The 16,563-nt window shown below is 39.4% G+C and overlaps 1 pseudogene; it reads right to left on the minus strand.

The window, feature by feature from the left end:
* Positions 1-11,307: 11,307 nt before the first annotated feature.
* LOC149231794 (chaperonin CPN60-2, mitochondrial pseudogene) overlaps positions 11,308-16,563 on the minus strand; it is a 28,290-nt pseudogene continuing 23,034 nt past the window's right edge.

Genomic DNA, 16,563 nt, shown 5'->3' on the forward strand with positions numbered 1-16,563 from the left:
AATAAAGATTTTAAGAGAAGGAAGCACCCTGCTCCACTGCTAGCCTGAGTCCCGGACTTACCCTGCTCAACTGCTAGCCTGAGTCCCTGGACTCACCCTGCTCAACTACTGGCCTGAGTCCCGGACGCACCCTGCTCAACTGCTGGCCTGAGTCCGGACGCACTCTGCTCAACTGCTAGCATGCGTCCTGGACGCACCTGAAACTCTTCGCTCCTGCGTCCCGGCGCACCTGAAACTCTTCGCTCCTGCGTCCCGGACGCACCTGAAACACTTCGCTCCTGCGTCCCGACGCACCTGATCCCTTACTGCACCTGCGTCCCTCCGGGCATAGATGATTTCAAGACTTCAGAAGTAACCCAGACAATCGGATCCACAGATCTGAACATGCGCCGAAGAGATCTCGGTCCATTAGTAGATTCGCCTTGTTTAGATCTAGACCAGATCTAGCCCTCATAAGATATTCAACCCAAGACTTGCCAAATCCAAATGATCTCCTTTGCTTTATATAGGCAAGCTCCTCCTCAAAACATGGAACAATACCACGAGCCGACACCATAGAAACACAAAACCGTCGGCTAGATACCACACAAGAAACCCCCACGTGCTTTTCTCTGCCTTGAAATGTGTGCACTGGGTGGATGCACCCCCTGAACGGCTGGCCTGCGTCCCTGGACGCAGTTTCTGCATGGTGTACCTGCGGGTACACACCTTCTGAACTGGCTTCCTGCGTCCTTCATAATTTTTCAATAAAATGAGAGCTGATCATCAACTTCTGTTGCTGACTTGAAGAATAGTGAACTACCACTTGAATGGGTTGCCATCAAGGACAACACTTTAGCCATAATGCCAACAATCTCCCCCTTTGGACTTGATGGCAAAGCTTACTAAGAACTTGCCATTTGATTCCTTTGAGCTGTCCTGCATCTATGTATTATGTTACATCTGATATCGCTTCTGAATGTATATAAGTGAGATGGTCTTCTATGAGGGGGGTTGCCATCAAGTACAACACATGCATCATAATGCCAACAATCTCCCCCTTTGGACTTGATGGCAACAACACCAGATCACTCTCCCCCTTTGACATCAAGGGCAAAGGGGTATGCTCCCCCTAAGAACATGCTCCCTTTGACTATAAACCAGATCTACTGAAGTCTCTGAATGAGCTCCCCCTTTGAATATGACATGGTGCTCCAATCTGATAATGGTCTTTCTGAGCAGGCTGAGATGTCTGCTCTGCTATATAGTGCTGTTCATGCTCAAGCTCCCCCTGACTGTAAGCAAGGTCTGCAAAAAGATGTTCTACAAGAAGAACATGACTCTATAAAATACATACATCCATCACCCATCACAATAAGGATCATCCATCCAACCAAGTTGGAATACATCAGAAATATGAAAACCAAATACATTACATCTTCATCCTATGCATAGTGGGGGGACATAGGCCATTACATGACCTGAAGAGATGACGATAATAGATAGACTATTACAACATGAGTCTTGCTACGACCTTCCAAACATCTAAAGATCATGACAAACAACAGCACTGTATAATCTGCTCCATAGTATCTGTCAACATCAACTCATAACCATCCAGATCTACATGAATCAAGAGCCATCAAATGGAAGCATCAGCATCAATCAACATATGTATGAATAATCATCCCTGTATCCAGCCAACAATCCTCATCCATTTGTGCCAAGAAAGAAATCATGCATCTTGCTCATGTCAACATCATCATGAAATGCATATGAGTAACTTCATCATCATCATGTCTCCAACAATGCGACTTTGAATAATCATCCACGAAATCAGCCAACCTCATCCATATATGTGCCAAGGATAATAAAGACTTCATGCAAGCATCATTAGAGAATCAACCATACATCTGATCATGTGACCAACTCATAATAGCAAGATGAATCATAAGCATTGTCACCAAGGACCATAATGCCAACAATGAATTTAGGACATATGCTCCCCCTGAACCAGTGCCATCTGTTAAATCTGATCATGCATATCAAGAAGAATCAGCCAATAAATGCTTTGAGACAGGTACGCACTTCATCTTCTGCTGCGCTGCGTCCTGTTGCTGCAGGGACGCACCCAAAAACACTATCGCACCGCGTACTTTCACTCAGGGACGCACCCAAAATTACTATCGCACCGCGTCCTTTTGCTTCAGGGACGCACCTGATCCTCAGTCGCTCTGCGTCCCCACGCAGATCTTCAGTTACTAAACTGCGTCCTGGACGCACCTGGACTTGGTCTGGCCTGCGTCCGCACGCAGGTCTCCTGTTACTGCACTGCGTCCTGTACTTTCAGCTTCCTCTGATTCTGGTATGTCTGTACATTGTACTGTGCCATCCTTTTCTGACTGTACTTCCTTTTTCCTCCATATCTTCAAGCGTGATGATGACATTTTCTCCTTTTGATATGGTGCCCAAACTTTGTTCCTACATTCCTTGGCTATATGTCCAAGCTTGTTACATGCATAACATCTTACATGTTTCATATTCCTCCTGTAACAATCAGTAGCTTTGTGACCAAACATATTGCAAGCAAAGCAATATCCATAAAAGTACCTTGATTGAGATGACCTTTCTGCATAATGGTCTTGAACTCTTCTTCTTCTACATCTAGCTGCAACATGTCCAAGATTATGACATACATAACATTCAACATTATTCATAGGAGGAGTAAAGGATTTTCTTTGAGGAATCTCTTTCCTTGGTTGATGATGAGATTGATCTTTCACTTCTTCGTTGATCACTTTAGATTTCCTTTTAGAGTTTCTTGCCTCACCTTGTGAACTAGATTCACCTTCAAAGATTCATGGAAACCAAGACCAGTCTTTATAGCAGGGGACCTTTGACTACTAAGAATATCATCCAATACTTTAGAGCTATCTTGAAATCGTAAAAGCTTATCCTTTTCTTCTAGTTTACCTTTCAAGATATTTACCTCAACCTGAAGCTGTTCTTCCTTTTCAAGAGATTTCTTTTTCAAAACTTCTTCAGCTTTCCTTCCTTCTTCCATTTGTTCCCTTAGTTTGAGAATCTCCTTTTCTTGTTCTTCATTCAGATCCTGCTGCATTTGACGAACTCGGAAGGCACATTCTAGTTGAGATTTTAAGCTGATGACTTCGTTTTCTTGTTTTTCAATAGCTTGGAGAAGGTCTGTATTCTGCTTCTTTGATTCTTCAAGATCTCCTTTTAGTGAGAGGATTGTAGCTTCAAGATTTTCATAATAACTGGATCGATCTCTGAGCTCCTTGATTGTTGTGTTCTTTTCAATGACTTCATTCTTTAGAGATGTTGCTTCATCCTGCAACTTTTGATACCTTTCCTTGCATAACTTGAGGGCACCATTCTTTACGTCAAAACGTTTTTCTTGTTCAATAATTTTGTTTGTCAACCTGTTAAGTTCTGCCTCTATTTGACATCTTTCTTGCTCACCCATAAGAGCAAGTTCAGTAGTCTCACTATCACTTTCATCTCTTTCACAAGGAAATATAGCTGGAACATCAGATGATAACACATTCATACCTGATAATGATTCTGAATCTGATTCTGAATCTGATTCTGAATCTGAAGAGCTTCTTATGCCTAATCCCCAATCGATTCTTCCACTATCATAGTTCTTCTGAGATGACTTCTTTTTCTTATGAGCTTTCTTCTTAAGCTTCTTTCCCATTGTTCCACGGATCTCCTTCAAGCGATCAAGCTTCTATCAAAGGACCTGCTCTGATACCAATTGTTGGAAATAATACTGAGAGGGGGGGGTGAATCAGTATTATCATATTAATAAAACTTTTTCATTTCCATAATCAGATTCATATATGCTACTTCCACAACTTCTTATGATTAAGTTAATCGATCTTCAATGAGTGCATTAGAACATTATCAACCATACTATCAGTTAACAGATGCAGTAACATAAAGTAGATCATCACACATAAGGCACACACATGAACACAATGATGTAAGGTGGAAACCCAATGTGGGAGAAAAACCACCTGCTGCAAGTCATCTCAATCTTCTTCTTAATAAGAAAATTCTTTTACAATATTTCTACTGGTGCAGCCTTATACCAGTACGGGAGCTACAACCCCCTTTGCTCTTGTACTAGTCGATCCATTTACTAGTACGCAGGCTACTACCTGCTACAATGCTCCAAAGATTTCCTTTAGCTCTTGTACTAGCTTAGATACTAGTACGTAGGCGCCGGCCTACAATCTTCTCTCCTTCAAGTACCACGTTTCATCAATTTTCATACTGGATACACTGAAGCACAACCCATAAACTGAAAGGCCACATTTCATCCAATTTTCATACTGGACCCAACAACAACATTGAAGCTCAAACAACCTTCTGAAACACCCAATCAACTGAAGTAACCAGATCAACAATAATAGGACCAAACCCAGAATACAACAATGATAAACAAAGATTTTAAGAGAAGGAAGCACCCTGCTCCACTGCTAGCCTGAGTCCCGGACTCACCCTGCTCAACTGCTAGCCTGAGTCCCTGGACTCACCCTGCTCAACTGCTGGCCTGAGTCTCGGACGCACTCTGCTCAACTGCTGGCCTGAGTCCGGACGCACTCTGCTCAACTGCTAGCATGCGTCCTGGACGCACCTGAAACTCTTTGCTCCTGCGTCCCGGCGCACCTGAAACTCTTCGCTCCTGCGTCCCGGACGCACCTAAAACACTTCGCTCCTGCGTCCCGGCACACCTGATCCCTTACTGCACCTGCGTCCCTCCGGGCATAGATGATTTCAAGACTTCAGAAGTAACCCAGACAATCGGATCCACAGATCTGAACATGCGCCGAAGAGATCTCGGTCCATCAGTAGATTCGCCTTGTTTAGATCTAGACTAGATCTAGCCCTCATAAGATATTCAACCCAAGACTTGCCAAATCCAAATGATCTCCTTTGCTTTATATAGGCAAGCTCCTCCTCAAAACATGGAACAATACCACGAGCCGACACCATAGAAACACAAATCCGTCGGCTAGATACCACACAAGAAACCCCCACGTGCTTTTCTCTACCTTGAAATGTGTGCACTGGGTGGACGCACCCGCTGAACGGCTGGCCTGCGTCCCTGGACGCAGTTTCTGCATCGTGTACCTGTGGGTACGCACCTTCTGAACTGGCTTCCTGCGTCCTTCATAATTTTTCAATAAAATGAGAGCTGATCATCAACTTCTGCTGCTGACTTGAAGAATAGTGAACTACCACCTGAATGGGTTGCCATCAAGGACAACACTTTAGCCATAATGCCAACAATCTCCCCCTTTGGACTTGATGGCAAAGCTTACTAAGAACTTGCCATTTGATTCCTTTGAGCTGTCCTGCATCTATGTATTATGTTACATCTGATATCACTTCTGAATGTATATAAATGAGATGGTCTTCTATGAGGGGGGTTGCCATCAAGTACAACACATGCATCATGGCCCTGGTTGGGGAGTGTGTAGTGACCGAGCTTCTTCTTTTGAGGAGGCAGTGTAGAAGCCAGTTTGGATGGATGCAATGGTAGAGGAGTATGATTCTATCATGAGGAACAGTGTATGGGATGTTGTTCCTAGACCGGGGGACAAGTCAGTGGTTACTTCCTGATGGCTTTACAAGGTAAAGCAGGCAGCGGATGGTAGTATTGAGAAACATAAGGCAAGATTTGTTTCCCGTGGTTTCTCACAGGTTGAGGGGATTGACTATGATGAGACCTTTGCTCCTGTTGCAAGGTATTCATCGATCAGATCGATTCTAGCACTATTAGCACAGATGGGTTGGAAGATCCATCAGATGGATGTGAAGACAGCTTTCCTCAATGGGGATATTGAGGAAGAGGTATACATTGAGCAGCCCAAAGGATTTGAGACCTTCAATTGAGAGTCTCATGTGTGTCAGCTCAAGCGAGCATTGTATGGGCTGAAGTAAGCACCCCATGCTTGGTATACCAGGATCGGCAGCTATTTCACCAGGTTGGGCTTCACCAAGAGTGAAGCGGATGCGAACCTCTACCACATCATTGTAGATGGTAAGCTATTGATTATTTTACTTTATGTCGATGATCTGATTTTGACAGGTGATGATGATTTGATCAAGTCTTGCAAGAAGGATCTTGCAAGAGAGTTTGAGATGAAGGACATGGGCCTCATGCACTACTTTCTAGGCATGGAGGTGTGGCAGAGAGATGGAGAAGTATTTGTTTCTCAAGGAAAGTATGCCAATGAGATACTGAGGCGCTTCCACATGGATATGTGCAAGCCCATGGAGACTCCTCTAGTAGGTAACAGGAGGAAGGAGGATGCTACTTCAGGTGAGGTAGTAGCTGCTACAGTTTATCGGCAGCTTGTGGGTTCACTCATGTATCTAGTGAACACAAGACCAGATTTGTGCTTTGAAGTTAACCAGCTGAGTCAAGCTATGGTTCAGCCAACCAAGTTATTTTGGAAAGCGGCAAAGCATGCACTGAGATATCTCAGAGGCACTACACAGTATGGATTATGGTACAAGCGGATAGAGGGAGTGAAGCTCCAAGGCTTCATAGATGTAGATTGGGCAGGTAGTCCATCAGACAGGAAGAACACTTCTGGAGGGATCTTTAACCTTGGGTCAGCTGCAGTTTCTTGGTATAGCTGGAAACAGAGATCAGTTGCACTTAGCTCAGCGGAGGTAGAGTACATGGTAGCAAGTCAGGCTGCATGTGAGGCCATCTGGATGCAGAAGATCCTAGTGGGATTGTTTGGTCAGATGATGGATCTGACGGTGATATATTGTGATAATCAGATTTGCATTAAACTCTCTAAGAATTCAGTGTTTCATGACTGGTCCAAGCATATAGATATCTTCTATCATCATCTACGAGATTGTCTGGTCAAGAGGATCATGATGTTGCAGTATATTTCGACCGAGGAACAGGACGCAGATATTTTGACAAAGGCATTGTCAAAGGGAAAGTTTGAGTTCCATAGAGACAGGATCGGGGTTGCTAATAATCCCTTTCTTGTTGAGAGGAAGTGTTGAAAAGTGTGCAACAAGAAATGCTAAATTTAGAATGTGCTAAAAATAGACCTGCTAAAAATAGCATGTCTAAAAATAGCATTTTGGCCAGTGAGGTCATTGGACACATTGGGTGAGAGGTGAAACTACTAAAAATAGAAAGTTCTAAAAACATCATTTCTAGGTCCCTTCCTATTTAGAGCAGTCCCTAGTCTCTCTATAGGAAGTAAAATAAATTTTAGTCTTAACAATAGTTTAAAATATTAATTAATTAATCTCCACGAGTTAATTAATTATGAAAAATCAAACTTGAAGTCTTTGTGAGATCATGCAATTATTTTCTCCCTTGATTTAGGAATTTATCCCTTGATTAAAGGAGATAAGGTTCAGTTCTATAATGAGAGAATCAATTGACTTAGTCTAACTAGTCAAGTCCGATTAGATTATTTTAACAAGTTGTTAAAATAATAAAATATAGTTTGTTAATGCTTGCATGCATGTGACAACTATTATTTTAGATCACTGAGGATTCACTTATGGATAACTGTTGCATGTCAGTTCTGTCAGAGACCTAGTTGAGATCATATGTGGCACAATGTACTATCATATGCTTAACTATTTCTAGTAAGTAGTTTTTGCATGGTTGAGGAACTAGTGTTCTCAAGGAATACATAGTTGGACCATTGGTTGTTTTTGGTATGTTGCAATTAATAGCATATGCTTTTGCTATTATTTCCTAAGCAAAATATGCAAGGACCATAGGGAAAGCCTATATAAACAGGGCTTGGGTGGTTCATGAGACATATCTTCAAATCTTCATAGTTCATTGAGAACTGAATAGCTTGTGAGCTAATTCTTCTTGTATTGTGAAGAGGATTTCCACTTGATTGATAATACATGGTTGCAGTTTTATGTTGGTGCTTTCCCCTAGATATATCTTGTGTTAGGTGTGATTATTTCTCTTCATTAGTTATGCATGTTTCTACTTGATGTTGCTCATGATTTCGATTATGCTTTCGCTTAATGTTTTGTAGAAGTAGAACAAGTATTATGCTTTAGGACATTGCATATATCGGTTTGTTCTACTGGTGAAATTTCTATAAATAGTCTAAAGAAAAGGTGTTTTATTTGACCTCTAGTTTTATTTAAATTTATATTATGACTTCTCTACTATACATATTTAGTTGCTTCTTTTCAATCACATGGCAACCCTTTTCCCACATGTCACCATTATAAAATGGACTATCAACTTCCACGGTAGCCTACCTAGTCAATTGGCTATTATATCCACTATTGGCCTCTTGGGAAATATCACATTAGTTTAAAACTTGCTTAATCGGTCTTCACATAACTACACAATGGGTCATCAATTGACAGAGTTACCTTTCCATCATCTACCTTATCCATCTACCCAGTCACTGAGCCCCTATCCCCCAAGGACACTTAATGCTCTATACATACTTATTGTCTCAATACTCGACACCTATCATACATACGAGCTTGTAGATTTAAGCCCTAATGTCTTAATACCTGATATCTCGAAAGGCCAATGGTCGAATTATCAAGCCATTGGGCCCTCGGGAAGAGGCTAAAGAGTGTCATTGATACTAATTAGTTGATATCTTAACATCCAAAAGCCCAACATCCATGTTGTTGCTATTTGACTACCACCTAGTGATCACCTTGGTGCCAAGTCAACCCTCCATTACCATGTCAACATTCCACATTGGTATGCCATGTCAGCTAGACCCACATTGATGCCACATCATAATGAGACATTAGCATGTCAAATCAATTGCCACACAATTGACATGTGGTATCCATAGGTCCACATCAACTCACCACTACATTACTCTATTGATATCGAGAGTTCTTGTTGGTGACTAGTGTCCTACTTACCAACGTCTAGTACCCAATATTGTGACATTTTGATAGGTCGATGTTCTAAAAATTAATACATTTCATTAGTGTTAGTTTATCTTGAGGTGTCCTTAATATCGTTAGCCCAACATCTGACAATTCGATGGACTCTAGTCCCCAATCATCAAGTGACATTACTTGAGCCCTCTTCTCCATGAGCTAATGGATAATGTAGGATTTACTAATATCAAGGACATGTTTGACATGACATCTATGTTAGTTGGGGATTCTTGCGCAATTAGGTGATGGGAAACACTATTTGCCATCATTATAAACCATAGGTATATATATGTTGTATGGGTGTCAATGTGAGGATTTTCCTAACAAGGATACCTTTTGTTGGGACCTTGGAGATCATCTAAGAAGAAGCACCATTACCATCCTAGGGCCTACTAGTGGTTTTAAAGCTAATTAATAATATAGACTATGCACATGGAACAAAACCATCACCTGGTGCCTCTAAGGTGAATAGTTGGCCTAGTGGTGCTCATGGAGACCATCTAAGGGATGATTCTTAAGGCCTTGAACATTTTTCAAGGATGAAAACTAGTCCCTAAGGGCCCAAAAGAGGTGTAACATAATGCTTATTGTCCATGTATAAGTTCCCAAGCTACTTCAATGCAACCCATACAAAGAAAATATTTCACCACGTATGTTGCATGGATAATGTTTAATATTTTCCTTTAGTGGCTAATTCCTATTGACTGCTACTATAGATTTTGGAATATCTAGCATGAAATATCGTTTGAAATTTTTCATGTTATATGTTGATGCCTATTGCTACACTTTTTATATTTCAACCTCATTTATTCTAGCAATATATAGTTGTCTCCTATAAAACCTAAAGCCATACGCTTGGTAACACCCTTCAAATAATATTTACTCTCATTTATTAAATAATTTGTATTTCCACTTTTCAACTTTAGTCACAAAGATATAATAAATCTAGTTAAGAATGGGTAAAAGCCATCAAAAGTGATACCTGAAGTTGTGGTTATTTTATCTATTAGAGATGATGAAAATATTTATGAAATTAAAGATATCAATATGTGAGATAGTAATCATGATCATTTATGGGAATTCTTACCTATAACTATTCATCTAATACATAAGTTTGGTTCAATTACAAGAAATATTGAATAATCAAGCCATATTCATTTTACCAATGATATAAAAATAAGATGAGATCCTAGTTTCTTCTTTCAACATTCTCATTAGAAATAGTCTAAAAAGATAAATTATTTGACCTTTATTATTATTTAAATTTATATTGTAACTTCTCTCCTATACATATTTAGTTCTCCTAAAACTACATATTTAGTTCTCCTAAAATTTCAAACAGGATCTTATGTAATTATTACATAAATCAAATTAATGAAGAGTCATTTTTCCAACATTGATCGGGAATTTTCAAACAATTTTGTGGAAAATTTTAAAATTTCAAGCATTTCTCTAATAATTTGGTATTCAAGTATTTTGGTAATCTTTTGAGCAGACAGATAATCCATTCTTTGAGGAGCATTAGTCAGTGCACACATTAACTCCACTATCATTGGGAAGTATCGTGGAGCATTAACAGGCGAGGCGCTTCTAGCAACAACCCTTCCAAACCGCCAAGATAGGTTTACGAGCTTAGAAGTTACAATGTGAGGCCCGATCTTCCATGGTTTTTTCCTAAAACATGTATTTTTTTCACCTTTTTTGTTTCTTTAAAAATTATCTCTTTGAATAAAAATTTCTCTGATCTCTCTTTGATTACACTTTCCCTGTAGAAAAGATAGGTTGATAGGTTGTAGAAACTACAGGGCACCTTGATCAACAATTTTCCTATATGTTAGCTTTAGCTTCAGCATTCTCGTTAGTGTCAGTAGTAGAGCCAGTCCCAAACCTATCAGCTACCATTTCACCCATAGCAAATCAAGATATGGATCCATCGATTTCACAGATAGTAGAAATGACGGTTCTAGCAAAGGTAATAGCAGTAGTATATTGTTATTTCTATTGATTTTGGATCAACAACTAACTCTACTATATATACTAGTGATGTGTCTTTCCTTTGTTATCGGTAAACTGGCTATGATGGTACTGATGCTACTACTGGTGCTTCAACTTCTTCCTCTACTATAGGTGGTACCTGTGGATAAACTACTGAAGTCGCTACTTGTGATAGTGAATCTATAATAACCGGTAGAGGGTAAGCTACATAATTTGTTGCTAGATCGTATAATGATGTTATAGTTTATGGATCTAGTAATTTATATGCTCACTCTATCTACCTGGATAAGAAGGTTTAGAAAGGAGAAAAATAAGCTTTACTAGAGAGAAGAACCACAAACCTAGTCTGGGGTCAAACTAACTTCTATCAAACTAATTGGCTCGAAGTTTAACCTTCAAAACTAGGACCATAACTGGGCCTTCCTTCTGATCCTTCGGAATCTCAACAACTACGCACTCTGTTGTGATTAACAGTGAAGACAAACTTGCAGCATCAACCAAAGCAGTTCTGATCACTTTTAGGGGATCGATAATCCTTGCCTTCGCCATGACAATGTATTCACCTTTGGTAGCATCGTAGCCCAGGTCAAGATTATCTTGCTCCAATAATTTCCCAACAACCACTGCACCTTCAACATCGACATTTGCAGTAATCATATATGCATGCATATTCAATGCATTCTTAATAATTTTCACTCCAATCGTTTGGTCGAAGTTCGTAGTCTGATTTTTTCTAGATTTTTTGTCGCATAAAGAAGAGCAACACCACCTCCTAGCACAATACCCTCCTCAATTGTTGCCTTGGTGGCATTCAAGGCATCTGTAACTCTATCTTTCTTCTCCCCTACTTTCACCTCACTAGCACCACCAGTATTCAAAACTGCAACTCCTCCTGAAAGCTTTTCCAACCTCTCCTGATACTTATCCTGATTATACTCTGTCATGTTGGCTTAAATGTCAGCCTGAATCTGTGCACATGTCTCTTCTATATCCTTCTTATCACCACCTCCATCAAGAATAATTGTGTCATCCTTCAATACAGTTACCTTATTTATTGAACCAAACATACCAGCTTCAACCTTTTCAAGCTTCATGCCAAGTTCTTCTGTAATCATTTGACCACCAATGAGTACAACAAGATCCTCTAAGTTGGATTTTATGTTTTATCCAAATATCTTCTTACTTTTGGAGTGCCATAAATTTGTTCAGTAACAACATTGGGAACCTTTGGTCCCATTGTCATATTTGCAACATATGTCAGTTGTTCCACACCTTGTAGCATTGCAACTCTGGATTCAACACCAAATCTAATATCTTTTGTAGCATGGTTTCTCCTCCAACCGACTGTGCTGAAGTTTTTTCCGTAGCTTTACCCGTTGAAGGGTTGTCTATATGGTTGTAATTTCTAAAGAAAAAACTTCAATGTCCATGCCCGATGAGCCTATAAGCAAAAATATAATTGTAGAGCAATAAGTGTTTTTCCTTGAGGATATTCTTCGACGAAAATCACATAATAATACATTTGTCGATACTTTTCAAACCAACAAGTGTGGTTCATCATCAGGACAAGCTAAGGAACCAGATCATGGCAGCAATACTCGAGATCTGATTTCAACTTTGAAACCTGCAAGTGTACTCATTCAAAAATGTGAACCTTAGTCGCAATGGATCTTCCGTGTAGGGATTATATGATCCATGTCAAGTTTTTTGAGGAGATACAAAAATATCCTCAAAAAACTTGACATGGATCACAGAATCCCTGCACGGAAGATCCATTGCGACTAAGGTTCACATTTTTGAACGAGCACGCTTGCAGGTTTCAAAGTTGAAATCAAATCTGGCGTATTGCTGCCATGAAATGGTTCCTCAACTTGTCCTAACGATGAACCGCACTTATTGGTTCGAAACGCGTCAATAAATGTATTATTATGTGATTTCTGCCGAAGAATCTCCCCAAAAAACTTGACATGGATCACAGAAGCCTCAATTCAACAAGTGTTGTTCCTATCATTTATATAAGTGGAGCTCTCATTGTTAGTGCATTACATTGCTTACCTAAGTCTTCTATGTGCCTACCTTCATTTGTCTCATGTTGATTATAATACTATCTATTTGTCACTATTGTCAATCATTCCTCTACTGTTTGAAAGTCCTACATCTCTTAGTTTCAGTTTTTGAATTTATTTAAAATAAAATTGTTTACTCTTTATTGGTTCATTTGACAAGATGCTTCCTTTTATATCTGTGTTGCAAATGTGCCTTTCCTCATTCCAGGTTTACTACAATGGAAAGTGATCAAATCCATTTGGTTGAGGAGCCATGGCTGGAATATCTATTCTACAAAATTCTATAGGATTGCACTTGGTTTCATTCACACAAAACAGTGAGCCTTAGAGGGGTGTAAGAAATGCCCCTGCTTTGTTGTTAGGTCCCTATAATACTAGTGATTGTCCGATTACTATTGTCATTTTAGCCCTTATTGTTATTATTGTGCCCCTATTGTCCCCATATTTTTATTATTGTGCCCCATAGAAGCCCACTATTGTTATTGTTGTGCCCTTATATTATTATTGTTATGTCGACTTTGATTATATTGTGACCCCTTAGACTCCTATATATAGAAAGGAGGTTTTGTCATTTGTATCATCCAATAATTGTTCATTTGTGTAATGTAAAGGAGGTTTCCCCCTTGAAGAGACTGATTTTGAAGGCGTTGATCTATCTTTTCTTCCATTTTGTGAGTTGGTTGTATAAAATTTGGTATCAGAGGTCTCGATTCTAGGGTTTCGCTACTCCAGATAGGTCATCATGGAATGTTCTCTATATCTTTTCTCCTCCAATGTTTTAGAAGCTAAAAAAAAATATCCATTTGAGATGAAATCTCTCTAAACCGCAGGTCTGAATTTCAGATCTCTTCTTGCTATATATTCGAAGCTATTATCCAAGGAAGTTAGGGTTTTTGCATGATCTCGAATTATATCTCAAATAGGTGACCTGGGGAAAATCATCATAACTTTCTTTCTGAGCATCAGATTGAAATTTCGTAAGAAGTTACAAAAGATCCCAGTCCGTAATTTTATTTGTATCGGTTTCAGGTCCTAAGTTTGAAATAGTGACACGTGGCACTTCGTACAAGTTCACTCTACTAAACTAGTCTATAATCAGTTCATCGTGGGACATTTGGCATAACTCTTCCTTGGAGAATCCAATATTGATCAGACTGTTGGCATTATGACACAGGTGTTGTCCTTGATGGAAACTCACTCAGATAACAGATCACAGTGCAGCAAGTTAACAACTCAGAGTTCAGATCAGACCTCATAGAATGAAGAAAGAAAGTTATACGCAGGTTCGACATTGGCCGAGCGGTGTGCACACACGAGTTCACTGTATTCAAGGAGCGTATACGTACACATTCACTTTCACAGAAAGAAAGGCACGTATACCTTGGAAAACTAAATGTTTGGTCCAAAGTACTTGGTCTATGGTATTTCTAATCCATGGTATTGGTCCAAGGTATTGACCCCAGGTATTTGGTCCAAGGTATTGGTCCTAAGTTGTTTTGGTCCACGGTATTGAGTAAGGCCTAAGAATATAAAAGGAGGAGAAGATCATTAGGCCAAGTCACTCAAGTATTGAATATCTGATGAAGAGTAAGATCTAGCATATAGGTTATCGGTTTATGGTGCATAGCTAGATCTGAATCGAGGATGAACCATAGCGCTTGATGAAGGATAAGATCTAATGATGGGTCAAGATCTTAAGGCTTGAAATGAATTATCTTTATATGGTTTGATCATTTATCTAAATAATTGGCACATGTTGTAGTCTATAAATATGATGATCTGGGTATAACTGAAGTCTGGAATTGTTGTAGTGGTTAAATCATCATTTAAAGGTCTGTATGCATGTTCACTTTACAAAAGGCGTGTATACACGCTAGTTTTGCATATCAAAACAACGTATACATCTTAAATTTGATTTGCAGATCTGTACATAGGTTTGCCTTGAGGAAAGAACGTATACACACAGGTTCGACACAGTGAAGTAGCGTATACCTTATAAAATATGTTTTAGCTGCTTCTATTTGCTGTTGCAGTGTTCTAGGTTCTGGTTTGGGTTCTGGTTACTGTATTTTGGTTGCAGCATTCTAAAAGATCAGATTGAAGGGTTGTTGATTGATTCAGTTGTGATTGGTAAAAAGGAGATTGGTTGATGTAGATATATTTGATGTTTGATTGATTTTATTGATGGATCTAGTCTGAAAATTTATGAAACGTGGTCCCTGGAAGAGAAGAGAAGGTTGTAGCCTTCTGTAGGTTGGCACCTACGTACTAGTACGCATATCAGCTAATACAAGAGCTAGGGGGTTGTAGCTCCCTTCTAGGAGAAGCTGGAGAACGAGAGAAGGTTGTAGCCTTCTGTAGGTAGAAGCCTGCGTACTGGTATAAGACTGAACCAGTGCAAAAATTGTAAAAAGAAGTTTCTAATTTAGAAAGAATATAGAGACGATTGCAGCAGGTGCTTTTCACCCACATTGGGTTTCCACCTTATATCTTGTGTTCTTGTGTGTGATTGTCTGTTCTGTTTTTATTGCACCTGGTTACTGTTTATATGGTTCTGATGCACTGATTAAAGATCAACATATGATGAATTAACTGAATCATAAGTCTGCAGGATATACGCTAGTTGCCTTAAACACAGTTGCGTATACACGCAAGTTCCATTAACTGAAGTAGCGTATATGAATCTAATTATGGAAATGAAAAATTATTGACTTACTAATACTGATTCACCCCCCCCTCTCAGTATTATTTCCAACAATTGGTATCAGAGAAGGTCCTTCAGAAGAAGCTTGATCGCTTGAAGGAAGATCTATCATCATGAGTAACTACGAAAGAGAGGGATCCATTAGACCACCAATCTTTGATGGGAGCAACTTCGTTTATTGGAAGGTAAGAACCAAAACCTATCTTCAATCTCTTGGAACAGATGTCTGGGAAATCGTGGAAGGAGGATATACATTTCCATCAGCAATTCCTACAGATACGGCAGGTAAAAAGCAATATGAAACCAATGCCAAGGCTGTCAATACATTATTGGGGAGTCTGTCACAATCATAATTTGTCAAAGTTATGCAGCTCAAAACTGCCAAAGAAATATGGGACAAGATCATTCTAAGCTATGAAGGAGACAATCAGGTAAAACGTGCAAAACTACAAACTCTCAAAATGCACAATGATGAAAGTATAGCTAGTTACTTCTTACGTATAGATGAGATTTTTAAGTGCATGAAGAACTTGGGTGAAGAGATAAAAGAAGTTACGTTAGTTGAAAAGGTTTTAAGATCCTTGTCTACTAAGTTTGAATCAAAAGTATCTGCCATAGAAGAAAAGCAGGATCTTCAGACTATTACTATGACACAGCTGCACGGAATCTTAACTGCTTTCGAAATGAGAAAAGGAGGTCCATTAGATATGAGAGAAGCCGCATTAAAAGCTTTAGGAAGAAAAGAACTCAATGAATCAGGACATATTTCAGAAGGAGAGGAAGAAGCAAACTTTGTCAAGAACCTTCAACGGGGTTCTGGAAGATTCAGAGGTAAACTACCTTTCAAATGTTTTTCTT

This window comes from Pinus tabuliformis, chromosome J (assembly GCF_031772625.1).
Source record: "Pinus tabuliformis cultivar Carrire ecotype Pingquan chromosome J, CPIR1, whole genome shotgun sequence".
Lineage (NCBI taxonomy): Eukaryota > Viridiplantae > Streptophyta > Pinopsida > Pinales > Pinaceae > Pinus > Pinus tabuliformis.